The sequence below is a fragment of the Pleurodeles waltl genome, chromosome 10, assembly GCF_031143425.1.
Source record: "Pleurodeles waltl isolate 20211129_DDA chromosome 10, aPleWal1.hap1.20221129, whole genome shotgun sequence".
NCBI classification, from domain to species: Eukaryota; Metazoa; Chordata; class Amphibia; order Caudata; family Salamandridae; genus Pleurodeles; species Pleurodeles waltl.
This window is the reverse complement of record NC_090449.1, coordinates 325,842,103-325,856,439: the sequence shown is the minus strand read 5'-3', so window position 1 is coordinate 325,856,439 and position 14,337 is coordinate 325,842,103. Positions and strand designations below refer to the sequence as shown.

At 48.7% G+C, this 14,337-nt stretch overlaps 9 non-coding genes across 9 annotated transcripts; all 9 read left to right on the top strand.

The window, feature by feature from the left end:
- Nucleotides 1-1,678: 1,678 nt before the first annotated feature.
- On the top strand, nt 1,679-1,750 carry TRNAP-AGG (transfer RNA proline (anticodon AGG)). Its single transcript has one exon. It is a non-coding gene; the product is annotated as a tRNA-Pro (tRNA).
- A 388-nt stretch (nt 1,751-2,138) lies between these two features.
- Nucleotides 2,139-2,211, top strand: TRNAV-CAC (transfer RNA valine (anticodon CAC)). Its single transcript has one exon. It is a non-coding gene; the product is annotated as a tRNA-Val (tRNA).
- Nucleotides 2,212-2,518: 307 nt separating this feature from the next.
- On the top strand, nt 2,519-2,630 carry TRNAL-CAA (transfer RNA leucine (anticodon CAA)). Its single transcript has 2 exons — nt 2,519-2,556; nt 2,585-2,630. It is a non-coding gene; the product is annotated as a tRNA-Leu (tRNA).
- Nucleotides 2,631-5,721: 3,091 nt separating this feature from the next.
- TRNAV-CAC (transfer RNA valine (anticodon CAC)) lies at nt 5,722-5,794 on the top strand. Its single transcript has one exon. It is a non-coding gene; the product is annotated as a tRNA-Val (tRNA).
- A 307-nt stretch (nt 5,795-6,101) lies between these two features.
- Nucleotides 6,102-6,213, top strand: TRNAL-CAA (transfer RNA leucine (anticodon CAA)). Its single transcript has 2 exons — nt 6,102-6,139; nt 6,168-6,213. It is a non-coding gene; the product is annotated as a tRNA-Leu (tRNA).
- Nucleotides 6,214-8,834: 2,621 nt separating this feature from the next.
- Nucleotides 8,835-8,906, top strand: TRNAP-AGG (transfer RNA proline (anticodon AGG)). The gene has a single exon. It is a non-coding gene; the product is annotated as a tRNA-Pro (tRNA).
- Nucleotides 8,907-9,294: 388 nt separating this feature from the next.
- TRNAV-CAC (transfer RNA valine (anticodon CAC)) lies at nt 9,295-9,367 on the top strand. The gene has a single exon. It is a non-coding gene; the product is annotated as a tRNA-Val (tRNA).
- Nucleotides 9,368-9,674: 307 nt separating this feature from the next.
- On the top strand, nt 9,675-9,786 carry TRNAL-CAA (transfer RNA leucine (anticodon CAA)). The gene is made up of 2 exons: nt 9,675-9,712; nt 9,741-9,786. It is a non-coding gene; the product is annotated as a tRNA-Leu (tRNA).
- A 3,091-nt stretch (nt 9,787-12,877) lies between these two features.
- On the top strand, nt 12,878-12,950 carry TRNAV-CAC (transfer RNA valine (anticodon CAC)). The gene has a single exon. It is a non-coding gene; the product is annotated as a tRNA-Val (tRNA).
- The last annotated feature ends 1,387 nt before the right edge of the window (nt 12,951-14,337 follow it).

Sequence of the window (14,337 nt, the reverse complement as noted above, 5' to 3'; positions counted from 1 at the left end):
TGATTCTCGCTTCGGGTGTGAGAGGACCTCGGTTCAAATCCCAGACAAACCCCTACCTTTATAGGTTCAGTCTGTGTTTTAAACAGGAGTATTTCTGCTTTTCACTCTTGTAAGATGTCATGTTGCAATGCAATACATGCTTTATACTGGCGTCGAGACGGTTCAGCATCATGAAGGTATGCGAGATTTCTTTGCAACTGCTTTTCTGTGCTGGAGCAGCAGTGCTCGTAGGAACATTAAATGCACAGTGCTTCTCCATGGTAATTTCGGGTCCAGTTCTGAAATCACCTCTTGGAATGAAAGTGATCCCAGTTCCTTTCTTCCAAGGGAAGAGATCGTGTTCCGGAAGGCTCAGCTTTGAGCGTCATGAACATTGGCCCTCATCCTTGCATCCCAGTCCAATGCATAGCCACATAAAGCAAGCAGGTGTGTCTGTTTCCATAGTGTGGTGGTTCCAGTACAATGCATAGCCACATGAAGCAAGCCGGCAAGTGTGTCTGTTTGTCTAGTGTAGTGGTTATCATGCGCACCTCACATGCGAAAGGTCCCTGGTTCTAGTCGCTGGGCTTTTTCACAGTATTTGCATTTCCTGCCTCACCTGACAGGCAAGCTGAGATAAAAGAGACTGTGTCTATCCCTCACCATCGTGAGGCACTACGCTCCTGGGGCATCTGTCACAGCTCACCAAGAGGAGTTGCGCCAGCTTACGGCAGTCAGTTGCTCACTGTTTGACCTTTGCAATGAAGCCTGAGCCTACAGCATTCAAGCCAGCCAAGGAAGGAAGGTACGAGAGCGAAAATAGCTTTCCTGCCCTCACCAAGAACACACACCTTGAGCAAATAAAGTGCCAGACTTACAAGGCCCTATCGCCACCGGAGCATCACTTTTAGTGACGCCCCGGTGGCACTACGCACTGCGCGGTATTTACAAGATGGCGTTCAGCCACTTTTTGTGGCTTAACACCACCTTGTAAATACGGCCCCTTAGCACGCAGCGCGTTCCCTGGAAGGGGCGTGCAATGGGTGTTGTTGGGAGTGTGCCACAGCAACACCATAGCATTTTGATGCTGCTCCAGATTTAGGAGTTGGCGTAAATCTGCGTCAGCACCAAAATCCAACGCCATCCCAGGGGTGTCGTTAGAGTGGCGCACTGAGGAGAAATGTTTTCATTTCTCCTTGTTTTTGCTCTTTCTATGTGTGATGCATTCTGCAGCACACATAGAAGTAAGAGCAAATCACCATTGAAGATTTTTTTTTGGGGCAGGAAGGTGTCCCTTCCTGCACAAAAACAATTTCCCCCTCAACGCAGTCATCGTTGTACCATGGTGCAAGAACGGCTGCGTTGGCGCTCAGCAGCTAATTTAGAGCTGGCGCAGGGGGAAGCACAGGGGTGCGCTGTATTCTACTAAATACGGCGCTTCCCTGCATTTTGAAAATGACGGCGCGTGGGGCTTGCAAATTTGGCACAGCGTCGCGCTTAGTCATTTTCTTGTAAATCTGGGCCAAAATGTCTAAAGGATAGAGGCTTTTTATGTCATGTTCGATGAAGACCATGCAAATGACTCTAGTCGTACTGCAGAAGAGAGCACCATGTGCAGTTTCTTGCTTTGGGATGTAGTCTCCCACTCTCTGTCACCAACCCTCCGAGCAGGGTCGGAGCCGTTGCATTTCTGTTCCCAGGCTCGTTGGTCTAGGGGTATGATTCTCGCTTAGGGTGCGAGAGGTCCCAGGTTCAAATCCCGGACGAGCCCATTTTAGCGGAAAACAATCAAATCCTGCTCAAAATACACAACCCCTCAACATTTCTCATTCCACTCGAAGCATTGTTGCGCAAAACATATTTTTTGCCTCAGGCGAAAAATGGATTACAATGCCTTGGCTTCCTTCCTGCTTGCTCTCAGTGCGCCCTGTGTGATGATTTCACAGGCTCTCCTTCCTGGCATTTAGGCATCAGATATTTGTCTGTCTCTGCCCGCAGCTGTGGGATTTTTCAGGACGTCTGAGTGTATGCATGCTGGCTGACACCGCTGCAATTTTCACACTTACCCCTCGCATTCCAAGCAACTGCTGATAAAGTATAGAGGAAATCGTGCAAACATATGAGGGGAACTGTGCTCCTTCAGTCAAACCAGCAAGCTTGTTTCTGTAGTGTAGTGGTTATCACGTTCGCCTCACACGCGAAAGGTCCCCGTTTCGAGACCGGGCAGAAACACTTGGCAGCAGCAGCTTTTGTGTTTGCTCCCTAAAACCTCAGTCTCTCTCAATGCACACTTAGACAGAAATGACCTTTAAAAACTTGTGACCTGTGTAAAACATGCTTTACTATTGCAGGACGCTAAAAAGTTATCTGCATCCCTCGGTGGTCGTGCATGTGCATTGTTTCTTGTTCTGTTTTTTTTTTTTTTTCTTGGCCATGTTATATTGTGGGGCCTTTAAAGCTGTGACTTTGATAGGAACATTGCAAGCGGCAAAATCAACAAGTGCAGACTGAAGAGTCCGACCTGCACACTGTTTTGGCTGTCAGGATGGCCGAGTGGTCTAAGGCGCCAGACTCAAGAGAGCTTGATCTTCTGTGAAGCTGAGCCTTCTGGTCTCTTCATGGAGGCGTGGGTTCAAATCCCACTTCTGACAGGTGTATTTTCTTCCCTTAAATCTTGCTCTGCTTGCAGAGCCAGCTCCTCACACCACTATCTTTGGAAGCTGCTGTGGCATGTGAGGAGAAATCCACCAACCCATCGGCTGGGCCCTCAATCAAAATTCTGTGTATTACTGGAAGGGGCGTCTCAGGCACACCTTCTGTTAGAGCTGCACTTTATAACAGTAACTACCATGCTGGTTTCTACTTAAGCAGTTGATTCTATCGTTTGAAGTGAGGCTCTCCTGCCACCTTTTGGGCAAAGAAGACACTGCCCCTGCAACAACACAGGCAGACAAGCTCAAACTAGGTTTCTTGGTTAGGTGGGCGGAGCATATTGGCAATGGTGCCTCCTCGTGACTTGCAATTTACATGAAGAAGACAGAGAGGCAGCTGGGAGTAGGCAGTACCCATGAACCCCTGAACACTGTCTTGCGACTAGCACACAATTCTGAAATGAGGCGGGGGAAAGGAGGTGATTTCCCCATCAAGGGCCATTCCGGGAAATCAGCCACCCTGCGTCTCCCAGGTGAGTGTTTCAGGCCTATGAGCCACTAATATAAATCTCGCCTGATCGAGCCTGATTGAGCGCTGATCAAGCAAGTGTGCTTGAATCCAAGAGGCATGCTCCTCTGGCTCAAGAGCTAGCAGGCCCTTCAGTGCTTCTGGTTGGGAAGTCTAAGGTGCAAGGGTCCATGACTTGCAGCGGGTTACAACTACCAGAAAGGGTCTGCTTTTCACATCAGTGCCCTAGTTCAGCTCACTGGCACAGGGCATTTTGACTACCTCTTGCCTTGCTAGAGACAAACAAAAAATCCTTGACAGAAAACATCAATTGCTATGGCACGCTTAGAGAGAGAGAGCCTCCAAATGGCCCTGCTTTTCGGAAAGACGCTTCAGAAGATGTTTCAAATGACTATGCAGCGGCAGTCTAGTTGGTATAGGGGTATGATTCTCGCTTCGGGTGTGAGAGGACCTCGGTTCAAATCCCAGACAAACCCCTACCTTTATAGGTTCAGTCTGTGTTTTAAACAGGAGTATTTCTGCTTTTCACTCTTGTAAGATGTCATGTTGCAATGCAATACATGCTTTATACTGGCGTCGAGACGGTTCAGCATCATGAAGGTATGCGAGATTTCTTTGCAACTGCTTTTCTGTGCTGGAGCAGCAGTGCTCGTAGGAACATTAAATGCACAGTGCTTCTCCATGGTAATTTCGGGTCCAGTTCTGAAATCACCTCTTGGAATGAAAGTGATCCCAGTTCCTTTCTTCCAAGGGAAGAGATCGTGTTCCGGAAGGCTCAGCTTTGAGCGTCATGAACATTGGCCCTCATCCTTGCATCCCAGTCCAATGCATAGCCACATAAAGCAAGCAGGTGTGTCTGTTTCCATAGTGTGGTGGTTCCAGTACAATGCATAGCCACATGAAGCAAGCCTGCAAGTGTGTCTGTTTGTCTAGTGTAGTGGTTATCATGCGCACCTCACATGCGAAAGGTCCCTGGTTCGAGTCGCTGGGCTTTTTCACAGTATTTGCATTTCCTGCCTCACCTGACAGGCAAGCTGAGATAAAAGAGACTGTGTCTATCCCTCACCATCGTGAGGTACTACGCTCCTGGGGCATCTGTCACAGCTCACCAAGAGGAGTTGCGCCAGCTTACGGCAGTCAGTTGCTCACTGTTTGACCTTTGCAATGAAGCCTGAGCCTACAGCATTCAAACCAGCCAAGGAAGGAAGGTACGAGAGCGAAAATAGCTTTCCTGCCCTCACCAAGAACACACACCTTGAGCAAATAAAGTGCCAGACTTACAAGGCCCTATCGCCACCGGAGCATCACTTTTAGTGACGCCCCGGTGGCACTATGCACTGCGCGGTATTTACAAGATGGCGTTCAGCCACTTTTTGTGGCTTAACACCACCTTGTAAATACGGCCCCTTAGCACGCAGCGCGTTCCCTGGAAGGGGCGTGCAATGGGTGTTGTTGGGAGTGTGCCACAGCAACACCATAGCATTTTGATGCTGCTCCAGATTTAGGAGTTGGCGTAAATCTGCGTCAGCGCCAAAATCCAACGCCATCCCAGGGGTGTCGTTAGAGTGGCACACTGAGGAGAAATGTTTTCATTTCTCCTTGTTTTTGCTCTTTCTATGTGTGATGCATTCTGCAGCACACATAGAAGTAAGAGCAAATCACCATTGAAGATTTTTTTTTTGGGCAGGCAGGTGTCCCTTCCTGCACAAAAACAATTTCCCCCTCAACGCAGTCATCCTTGTACCATGGTGCAAGAACGGCTGCGTTGGCGCTCAGCAGCTAATTTAGAGCTGGCGCAGGGGGAAGCACAGGGGTGCGCTGTATTCTACTAAATACGGCGCTTCCCTTCATTTTGAAAATGACGGCGCGTGGGGCTTGCAAATTTGGCACAGCGTCGCGCTTAGTCATTTTCTTGTAAATCTGGGCCAAAATGTCTAAAGGATAGAGGCTTTTTATGTCATGTTCGATGAAGAGCATGCAAATGACTCTAGTCGTACTGCAGAAGAGAGCACCATGTGCAGTTTCTTGCTTTGGGATGTAGTCTCCCACTCTCTGTCACCAACCCTCCGAGCAGGGTCGGAGCCGTTGCTTTTCTGTGCCCAGGCTCGTTGGTCTAGGGGTATGATTCTCGCTTAGGGTGCGAAAAGTCCTGGGTTCAAATCCCGGGCGAGCCCATTTTAGCGGAAAACAATCAAATCCTGCTCAAAATACACAACCCCTCAACATTTCTCATTCCACTCGAAGCATTGTTGCGCAAAACATATATTTTGCCTCAGGCGAAAAATGGATTACAATGCCTTGGCTTCCTTCCTGCTTGCTCTCAGTGCGCCCTGTGTGATGATTTCACAGGCTCTCCTTCCTGGCATTTAGGCATCAGATATTTGTCTGTCTCTGCCCGCAGCTGTGGGATTTTTCAGGACGTCTGAGTGTATGCATGCTGGCTGACACCGCGGCAATTTTCACACTTACCCCTCGCATTCCGAGCAACTGCTGATAAAGTATAGAGGAAATTGTGCAAACATATGAGGGGAACTGTGCTCCTTCAGTCAAACTAGCAAGCTTGTTTCTGTAGTGTAGTGGTTATCACGTTCACCTCACACGCGAAAGGTCCCCGGTTCGAGACCGGGCAGAAACACTTGGCAGCAGCAGCTTTTGTGTTTGCTCCCTAAAACCTCAGTCTCTCTCAATGCACACTTAGACAGAAATGACCTTTAAAAACTTGTGACCTGTGTAAAACGTGCTTTACTATTGCAGGACGCTAAAAAGTTATCTGCATCCCTCGGTGGTCGTGCATGTGCATTGTTTCTTGTTCTGTTTTTTTTTTTTTTTCTTGGCCATGTTATATTGTGGGGCCTTTAAAGCTGTGACTTTGATAGGAACATTGCAAGCGGCAAAATCAACAAGTGCAGACTGAAGAGTCCGACCTGCACACTGTTTTGGCTGTCAGGATGGCCGAGTGGTCTAAGGCGCCAGACTCAAGAGAGCTTGATCTTCAGTGAAGCTGAGCCTTCTGGTCTCTTCATGGAGGCGTGGGTTCAAATCCCACTTCTGACATGTGTATTTTCTTCCCTTAAATCTTGCTCTGCTTGCAGAGCCAGCTCCTCACACCACTATCTTTGGAAGCTGCTGTGGCATGTGAGGAGAAATCCACCAACCCATCAGCTGGGCCCTCAATCAAAATTCTGTGTATTACTGGAAGGGGCGTCTCAGGCACACCTTCTATTAGAGCTGCACTTTTAGACAGTAACTACCATGCTGGTTTCTACTTAAGCAGTTGATTCTATCGTTTGAAGTGAGGCTCTCCCGCCACCTTTTGGGCAAAGAAGACACTGCCCCTGCAACAACACAGGCAGACAAGCTCAAACTAGGTTTCTTGGTTAGGTGGGCAGAGCATATTGGCAATGGTGCCTCCTCGTGACTTGCAATTTACATGAAGAAGACAGAGAGGCAGCTGGGAGTAGGCAGTACCCATGAACCCCTGAACACTGTCTTGCGACTAGCACACAATTCTGAAATGAGGCGGGGGAAAGGAGGTGATTTCCCCATCAAGGGCCATTCCGGGAAATCAGCCACCCTGCGTCTCCCAGGTGAGTGTTTCAGGCCTATGAGCCACTAATATAAATCTCGCCTGATCGAGCGCTGATCGAGCAAGTGTGCTTGAATGCAAGAGGCATGCTCCTCTGGCTCAAGAGATAGCAGGCCCTTCAGTGCTTTTGGTTGGGAAGTCTAAGGTGCAAGGGTCCATGACTTGCAGCGGGTTACAACTACCAGAAAGGGTCTGCTTTTCACATCAGTGCCCTCGTTCAGCTCACTGGCACAGGGCATTTTGACTACCTCTTGCCTTGCTAGAGACAAACAAAAAATCCTTGACAGAAAACATCAATTGCTATGGCACGCTTAGAGAGAGAGAGCCTCCAAATGGCCCTGCTTTTCGGAAAGACGCTTCAGAAGATGTTTCAAATGACTATGCAGCGGCAGTCAAGTTGGTATAGTGGTATGATTCTCGCTTCGGGTGTGAGAGGACCTCGGTTCAAATCCCAGACAAACCCCTACCTTTATAGGTTCAGTCTGTGTTTTAAACAGGAGTATTTCTGCTTTTCACTCTTGTAAGATGTCATGTTGCAATGCAATACATGCTTTATACTGGCGTCGAGACGGTTCAGCATCATGAAGGTATGCGAGATTTCTTTGCAACTGCTTTTCTGTGCTGGAGCAGCAGTGCTCGTAGGAACATTAAATGCACAGTGCTTCTCCATGGTAATTTCGGGTCCAGTTCTGAAATCACCTCTTGGAATGAAAGTGATCCCAGTTCCTTTCTTCCAAGGGAAGAGATCGTGTTCCGGAAGGCTCAGCTTTGAGCGTCATGAACATTGGCCCTCATCCTTGCATCCCAGTCCAATGCATAGCCACATAAAGCAAGCAGGTGTGTCTGTTTCCATAGTGTGGTGGTTCCAGTACAATGCATAGCCACATGAAGCAAGCCGGCAAGTGTGTCTGTTTGTCTAGTGTAGTGGTTATCATGCGCACCTCACATGCGAAAGGTCCCTGGTTCTAGTCGCTGGGCTTTTTCACAGTATTTGCATTTCCTGCCTCACCTGACAGGCAAGCTGAGATAAAAGAGACTGTGTCTATCCCTCACCATCGTGAGGCACTACGCTCCTGGGGCATCTGTCACAGCTCACCAAGAGGAGTTGCGCCAGCTTACGGCAGTCAGTTGCTCACTGTTTGACCTTTGCAATGAAGCCTGAGCCTACAGCATTCAAGCCAGCCAAGGAAGGAAGGTACGAGAGCGAAAATAGCTTTCCTGCCCTCACCAAGAACACACACCTTGAGCAAATAAAGTGCCAGACTTACAAGGCCCTATCGCCACCGGAGCATCACTTTTAGTGACGCCCCGGTGGCACTACGCACTGCGCGGTATTTACAAGATGGCGTTCAGCCACTTTTTGTGGCTTAACACCACCTTGTAAATACGGCCCCTTAGCACGCAGCGCGTTCCCTGGAAGGGGCGTGCAATGGGTGTTGTTGGGAGTGTGCCACAGCAACACCATAGCATTTTGATGCTGCTCCAGATTTAGGAGTTGGCGTAAATCTGCGTCAGCACCAAAATCCAACGCCATCCCAGGGGTGTCGTTAGAGTGGCGCACTGAGGAGAAATGTTTTCATTTCTCCTTGTTTTTGCTCTTTCTATGTGTGATGCATTCTGCAGCACACATAGAAGTAAGAGCAAATCACCATTGAAGATTTTTTTTTGGGGCAGGAAGGTGTCCCTTCCTGCACAAAAACAATTTCCCCCTCAACGCAGTCATCGTTGTACCATGGTGCAAGAACGGCTGCGTTGGCGCTCAGCAGCTAATTTAGAGCTGGCGCAGGGGGAAGCACAGGGGTGCGCTGTATTCTACTAAATACGGCGCTTCCCTGCATTTTGAAAATGACGGCGCGTGGGGCTTGCAAATTTGGCACAGCGTCGCGCTTAGTCATTTTCTTGTAAATCTGGGCCAAAATGTCTAAAGGATAGAGGCTTTTTATGTCATGTTCGATGAAGACCATGCAAATGACTCTAGTCGTACTGCAGAAGAGAGCACCATGTGCAGTTTCTTGCTTTGGGATGTAGTCTCCCACTCTCTGTCACCAACCCTCCGAGCAGGGTCGGAGCCGTTGCATTTCTGTTCCCAGGCTCGTTGGTCTAGGGGTATGATTCTCGCTTAGGGTGCGAGAGGTCCCAGGTTCAAATCCCGGACGAGCCCATTTTAGCGGAAAACAATCAAATCCTGCTCAAAATACACAACCCCTCAACATTTCTCATTCCACTCGAAGCATTGTTGCGCAAAACATATTTTTTGCCTCAGGCGAAAAATGGATTACAATGCCTTGGCTTCCTTCCTGCTTGCTCTCAGTGCGCCCTGTGTGATGATTTCACAGGCTCTCCTTCCTGGCATTTAGGCATCAGATATTTGTCTGTCTCTGCCCGCAGCTGTGGGATTTTTCAGGACGTCTGAGTGTATGCATGCTGGCTGACACCGCTGCAATTTTCACACTTACCCCTCGCATTCCAAGCAACTGCTGATAAAGTATAGAGGAAATCGTGCAAACATATGAGGGGAACTGTGCTCCTTCAGTCAAACCAGCAAGCTTGTTTCTGTAGTGTAGTGGTTATCACGTTCGCCTCACACGCGAAAGGTCCCCGTTTCGAGACCGGGCAGAAACACTTGGCAGCAGCAGCTTTTGTGTTTGCTCCCTAAAACCTCAGTCTCTCTCAATGCACACTTAGACAGAAATGACCTTTAAAAACTTGTGACCTGTGTAAAACATGCTTTACTATTGCAGGACGCTAAAAAGTTATCTGCATCCCTCGGTGGTCGTGCATGTGCATTGTTTCTTGTTCTGTTTTTTTTTTTTTTTCTTGGCCATGTTATATTGTGGGGCCTTTAAAGCTGTGACTTTGATAGGAACATTGCAAGCGGCAAAATCAACAAGTGCAGACTGAAGAGTCCGACCTGCACACTGTTTTGGCTGTCAGGATGGCCGAGTGGTCTAAGGCGCCAGACTCAAGAGAGCTTGATCTTCTGTGAAGCTGAGCCTTCTGGTCTCTTCATGGAGGCGTGGGTTCAAATCCCACTTCTGACAGGTGTATTTTCTTCCCTTAAATCTTGCTCTGCTTGCAGAGCCAGCTCCTCACACCACTATCTTTGGAAGCTGCTGTGGCATGTGAGGAGAAATCCACCAACCCATCGGCTGGGCCCTCAATCAAAATTCTGTGTATTACTGGAAGGGGCGTCTCAGGCACACCTTCTGTTAGAGCTGCACTTTATGACAGTAACTACCATGCTGGTTTCTACTTAAGCAGTTGATTCTATCGTTTGAAGTGAGGCTCTCCTGCCACCTTTTGGGCAAAGAAGACACTGCCCCTGCAACAACACAGGCAGACAAGCTCAAACTAGGTTTCTTGGTTAGGTGGGCGGAGCATATTGGCAATGGTGCCTCCTCGTGACTTGCAATTTACATGAAGAAGACAGAGAGGCAGCTGGGAGTAGGCAGTACCCATGAACCCCTGAACACTGTCTTGCGAATAGCACACAATTCTGAAATGAGGCGGGGGAAAGGAGGTGATTTCCCCATCAAGGGCCATTCCGGGAAATCAGCCACCCTGCGTCTCCCAGGTGAGTGTTTCAGGCCTATGAGCCACTAATATAAATCTCGCCTGATCGAGCCTGATTGAGCGCTGATCAAGCAAGTGTGCTTGAATCCAAGAGGCATGCTCCTCTGGCTCAAGAGCTAGCAGGCCCTTCAGTGCTTCTGGTTGGGAAGTCTAAGGTGCAAGGGTCCATGACTTGCAGCGGGTTACAACTACCAGAAAGGGTCTGCTTTTCACATCAGTGCCCTAGTTCAGCTCACTGGCACAGGGCATTTTGACTACCTCTTGCCTTGCTAGAGACAAACAAAAAATCCTTGACAGAAAACATCAATTGCTATGGCACGCTTAGAGAGAGAGAGCCTCCAAATGGCCCTGCTTTTCGGAAAGACGCTTCAGAAGATGTTTCAAATGACTATGCAGCGGCAGTCTAGTTGGTATAGGGGTATGATTCTCGCTTCGGGTGTGAGAGGACCTCGGTTCAAATCCCAGACAAACTCCTACCTTTATAGGTTCAGTCTGTGTTTTAAACAGGAGTATTTCTGCTTTTCACTCTTGTAAGATGTCATGTTGCAATGCAATACATGCTTTATACTGGCGTCGAGACGGTTCAGCATCATGAAGGTATGCGAGATTTCTTTGCAACTGCTTTTCTGTGCTGGAGCAGCAGTGCTCGTAGGAACATTAAATGCACAGTGCTTCTCCATGGTAATTTCGGGTCCAGTTCTGAAATCACCTCTTGGAATGAAAGTGATCCCAGTTCCTTTCTTCCAAGGGAAGAGATCGTGTTCCGGAAGGCTCAGCTTTGAGCGTCATGAACATTGGCCCTCATCCTTGCATCCCAGTCCAATGCATAGCCACATAAAGCAAGCAGGTGTGTCTGTTTCCATAGTGTGGTGGTTCCAGTACAATGCATAGCCACATGAAGCAAGCCGGCAAGTGTGTCTGTTTGTCTAGTGTAGTGGTTATCATGCGCACCTCACATGCGAAAGGTCCCTGGTTCGAGTCGCTGGGCTTTTTCACAGTATTTGCATTTCCTGCCTCACCTGACAGGCAAGCTGAGATAAAAGAGACTGTGTCTATCCCTCACCATCGTGAGGTACTACGCTCCTGGGGCATCTGTCACAGCTCACCAAGAGGAGTTGCGCCAGCTTACGGCAGTCAGTTGCTCACTGTTTGACCTTTGCAATGAAGCCTGAGCCTACAGCATTCAAACCAGCCAAGGAAGGAAGGTACGAGAGCGAAAATAGCTTTCCTGCCCTCACCAAGAACACACACCTTGAGCAAATAAAGTGCCAGACTTACAAGGCCCTATCGCCACCGGAGCATCACTTTTAGTGACGCCCCGGTGGCACTATGCACTGCGCGGTATTTACAAGATGGCGTTCAGCCACTTTTTGTGGCTTAACACCACCTTGTAAATACGGCCCCTTAGCACGCAGCGCGTTCCCTGGAAGGGGCGTGCAATGGGTGTTGTTGGGAGTGTGCCACAGCAACACCATAGCATTTTGATGCTGCTCCAGATTTAGGAGTTGGCGTAAATCTGCGTCAGCGCCAAAATCCAACGCCATCCCAGGGGTGTCGTTAGAGTGGCACACTGAGGAGAAATGTTTTCATTTCTCCTTGTTTTTGCTCTTTCTATGTGTGATGCATTCTGCAGCACACATAGAAGTAAGAGCAAATCACCATTGAAGATTTTTTTTTTGGGCAGGCAGGTGTCCCTTCCTGCACAAAAACAATTTCCCCCTCAACGCAGTCATCCTTGTACCATGGTGCAAGAACGGCTGCGTTGGCGCTCAGCAGCTAATTTAGAGCTGGCGCAGGGGGAAGCACAGGGGTGCGCTGTATTCTACTAAATACGGCGCTTCCCTTCATTTTGAAAATGACGGCGCGTGGGGCTTGCAAATTTGGCACAGCGTCGCGCTTAGTCATTTTCTTGTAAATCTGGGCCAAAATGTCTAAAGGATAGAGGCTTTTTATGTCATGTTCGATGAAGAGCATGCAAATGACTCTAGTCGTACTGCAGAAGAGAGCACCATGTGCAGTTTCTTGCTTTGGGATGTAGTCTCCCACTCTCTGTCACCAACCCTCCGAGCAGGGTCGGAGCCGTTGCTTTTCTGTGCCCAGGCTCGTTGGTCTAGGGGTATGATTCTCGCTTAGGGTGCGAAAAGTCCTGGGTTCAAATCCCGGGCGAGCCCATTTTAGCGGAAAACAATCAAATCCTGCTCAAAATACACAACCCCTCAACATTTCTCATTCCACTCGAAGCATTGTTGCGCAAAACATATATTTTGCCTCAGGCGAAAAATGGATTACAATGCCTTGGCTTCCTTCCTGCTTGCTCTCAGTGCGCCCTGTGTGATGATTTCACAGGCTCTCCTTCCTGGCATTTAGGCATCAGATATTTGTCTGTCTCTGCCCGCAGCTGTGGGATTTTTCAGGACGTCTGAGTGTATGCATGCTGGCTGACACCGCGGCAATTTTCACACTTACCCCTCGCATTCCGAGCAACTGCTGATAAAGTATAGAGGAAATTGTGCAAACATATGAGGGGAACTGTGCTCCTTCAGTCAAACTAGCAAGCTTGTTTCTGTAGTGTAGTGGTTATCACGTTCACCTCACACGCGAAAGGTCCCCGGTTCGAGACCGGGCAGAAACACTTGGCAGCAGCAGCTTTTGTGTTTGCTCCCTAAAACCTCAGTCTCTCTCAATGCACACTTAGACAGAAATGACCTTTAAAAACTTGTGACCTGTGTAAAACGTGCTTTACTATTGCAGGACGCTAAAAAGTTATCTGCATCCCTCGGTGGTCGTGCATGTGCATTGTTTCTTGTTCTGTTTTTTTTTTTTTTTCTTGGCCATGTTATATTGTGGGGCCTTTAAAGCTGTGACTTTGATAGGAACATTGCAAGCGGCAAAATCAACAAGTGCAGACTGAAGAGTCCGACCTGCACACTGTTTTGGCTGTCAGGATGGCCGAGTGGTCTAAGGCACCAGACTCAAGAGAGCTTGATCTTCAGTGAAGCTGAGCCTTCTGGTCTCTTCATGGAGGCGTGGGTTCAAATCCCACTTCTGACATGTGTATTTTCTTCCCTTAAATCTTGCTCTGCTTGCAGAGCCAGCTCCTCACACCACTATCTTTGGAAGCTGCTGTGGCATGTGAGGAGAAATCCACCAACCCATCAGCTGGGCCCTCAATCAAAATTCTGTGTATTACTGGAAGGGGCGTCTCAGGCACACCTTCTATTAGAGCTGCACTTTTAGACAGTAACTACCATGCTGGTTTCTACTTAAGCAGTTGATTCTATCGTTTGAAGTGAGGCTCTCCCGCCACCTTTTGGGCAAAGAAGACACTGCCCCTGCAACAACACAGGCAGACAAGCTCAAACTAGGTTTCTTGGTTAGGTGGGCGGAGCATATTGGCAATGGTGCCTCCTCGTGACTTGCAATTTACATGAAGAAGACAGAGAGGCAGCTGGGAGTAGGCAGTACCCATGAACCCCTGAACACTGTCTTGCGACTAGCACACAATTCTGAAATGAGGCGGGGGAAAGGAGGTGATTTCCCCATCAAGGGCCATTCCGGGAAATCAGCCACCCTGCGTCTCCCAGGTGAGTGTTTCAGGCCTATGAGCCACTAATATAAATCTCGCCTGATTGAGCGCTGATCGAGCAAGTGTGCTTGAATCCAAGAGGCATGCTCCTCTGGCTCAAGAGCTAGCAGGCCCTTCAGTGCTTCTGGTTGGGAAGTCTAAGGTGCAAGGGTCCATGACTTGCAGCGGGTTACAACTACCAGAAAGGGTCTGCTTTTCACATCAGTGCCCTAGTTCAGCTCACTGGCACAGGGCATTTTGACTACCTCTTGCCTTGCTAGAGACAAACAAAAAATCCTTGACAGAAAACATCAATTGCTATGGCACGCTTAGAGAGAGAGAGCCTCCAAATGGCCCTGCTTTTCGGAAAGACGCTTCAGAAGATGTTTCAAATGACTATGCAGCGGCAGTCTAGTTGGTATAGGGGTATGATTCTCGCTTCGGGTGTGAGAGG